The sequence below is a fragment of the Triticum dicoccoides genome, chromosome 3B, assembly GCF_002162155.2.
Source record: "Triticum dicoccoides isolate Atlit2015 ecotype Zavitan chromosome 3B, WEW_v2.0, whole genome shotgun sequence".
In the NCBI taxonomy this organism is placed as follows: Eukaryota; Viridiplantae; Streptophyta; class Magnoliopsida; order Poales; family Poaceae; genus Triticum; species Triticum dicoccoides.
Genome location: NC_041385.1, coordinates 280,602,015 through 280,604,614, shown reverse-complemented (window position 1 = coordinate 280,604,614; position 2,600 = coordinate 280,602,015). Strand labels below are relative to the sequence as shown.

The 2,600-nt window shown below is 46.3% G+C and overlaps 1 pseudogene; it reads right to left on the bottom strand.

Moving 5' to 3' along the window:
- Positions 1-856: 856 nt before the first annotated feature.
- The window catches only part of LOC119279524, a 55,581-nt pseudogene continuing 53,837 nt past the window's right edge, over positions 857-2,600 (bottom strand).

The following is a 2,600-nucleotide window of genomic DNA, read 5'->3' as shown; positions in this document are numbered from 1 at the left end:
TGACAAGGGAGGTTTTTCTCTTGGTGGTATCTTGCTTCTTTGGCTCGACCTTGGTCCTCTTGATCTGCATGTTGGTCCTTCGAAGTTCTTGCTCCCTTGTACTCTAGCATGGCCTGGTGCCATAATTTTGTTACCGTGCATGTGCACAGTCTGGGCAATAGACCCAGGGTTTGTTGCACCGACACATGGGTTCGCATTTATCCTTTTTTCCCGAAAAATTATCCGTGATGAAATCCTTCTGCTGTCATCAAAGGAAAAAAGGAGAAAAGATGGTAGCACATGACCTTCCACATCATGCTAGTCATCTTATCTTAAGACTAGTGTAATCATAATAAATTTAAGCAAACAAGAAATCATGTATGCAAGTTTTGTGAAAACACTTTGTTTTATTCAATTATACACAGGGCCTGCACATGGCTTTGTACAAAGGGTTACAAGTCCAGGGGACTATGCTTGGAAAAAACAGGTCGGCAACCGCACCTTATGGGTAGAACTTGCAAAGATGCTCAATATTCCATGAGTTTTGCATTGGGATGCCATCTTCGGTCTCCAGACGGACTGCGCCAGGTCTGGTGGCACGTACTACCCGGTAAGGGCCTTCCCACCTCGGCATCAACTCGTATGCACCCTTGGCGGACTGAATGAGACGAAAGACAAGGTCGGCTTCCTCAAGGCGTACAGCTGCCCGGAGACGATCTTCCTCGAGGACTGTGGCATCGTCATGCCGCAGCTGCTCTTGCACTACTTCATCATAGGCAAGTACTCGAGGTGACCCATATGTGAGTTCCATCCCACCACACATTCACATGAAATGTTTCAAAAAATCAATTAAAAGTAATTAAGAATACATGCATGACATAAACAAGGATGAAGTTGCTTTTTTTATCTTTCAAAAAATATTACGTACCACACGAGGAATTGGGTCATCTGACTCCAGCATCCGCACAACTTGACCAGTCTTCGACCTCTTTTCTGAATCCGGATCCACACACCTCAAAGTTGTTAGAAGTGCACATTTGAGAACTCTTGTCGAAGGTCGTGTCTCTATGGTGGGATCCACCACCTCTTCTGAACGTCTGCTAGCAACCATCATTTTTAACCAGTCAACCAGATTTACCTGCAAATGCGACAAAATCATGCGTTGAGTTGGAAAAGCACAAGGAATGGCCCTATGATTTCACTTAAGAGACAATGCAAGACACTAAGTGTCACATGAAAGGTACTTATGAGCAATGTATCTTTATAATTCAATGTGGTCAATGGTATTTTATCCTACAAGTGGTCAAGTTATGTCCTTTTCACCACAACGTAGACGCACAAGCGTGCACACTGCAACACATGCACACAATGCATGCGAGTGCGCCCCTAGCACATGCCTAGAAATTTACAAAGGATCTTAATGACCAAGTTTTCTATTTATGCATAAATGAGCAAAGTCTAGTTAACATGGGTGTAAAATGGTAAATGATAATATGGATTATTGATAAGTCTCCAACGTATCTATACTGTTTGATTGTTCCATACTGTTATGTTGTCATTCTTGGATGTTTTACAATCATTTTATAGCAACTTCATATCATTTTTTGGGACTAACCAATTGACATAGTGCCTAGAGCCAGTTGCTGTTTTTTGCTTGTTTTTTACTTCGCAGGAAATCAATATCAAACGGAGTCCAAACGCCACGAGACTTTCTGGAGAATTTTTACACACCAGAACACCCAGGATGGGCCAAAGTACCAGAGGGGTGCCCCGAGGGGGGCACAACCCACCTGGGCGTGCCTGGGGGCCCAGGCGCGCCCTGGTGGGTCGTGCCCACCTCGGTGGCCTCCCGCACCGCCTCTTCGCCATATAAATTCCCTAATATTCCTGCAAGCCTCTATAGCCACGAAAAACCAATCTAGACCCTGTTCCGGCACCCTGCCGGAGGGGGAGATCATCACCGATGGCCATCTTCATCATCCCGGCGGCCACCATGATGAGGAGGGAGTAGTCCACCCTCGGCGCTGAGGGTTTGTACCAGTAGCTATGTGTTTAATCCCTATCTCTCTCTCTCTCTCCCTCTCTCGCTCTCTCTCGTCACTACAAAAAAAAGACACATCCGTGACATTTTGGGCCGAACGAATTTTTTTCTGTCATACATATGACACTTCTATGACAATAATTGTGACAAAACCCGGTATCATAATAGATGCGGTGGGCTCCTACTTCTATGACAAAAAATCATGACAGAAAATGGGCTTTTTGTCCTGGGCGGGCCGGAGGCGCAGCTGCATGACATTCTTTGGGCTGTCCATTACGGAAAAAACCGTGGTAGAAGCGAGGGAGAGGAAAATTTCGAGGAGTTCCCGGTTACGGTGGGAGGTCGGGGGCCGAGCGATGCGCGTTTCTCTCATACACATACGCGCGTGTGTGTGAGGCATTGGCTCTAACTGAACCCGAGCGAGGCGTTGGGCTCTAACTGAACCCGAGCGATTGCACTGCAGGCTATGCGTTACTAAACCCGAGCGATCGATCGATGGGTATTAACTGAACCTGATCGAGCGATTCCTTCGCTACTGCTGCTAACTAAGCCGATCGATGTTGCCTTTGGGATGAACAGT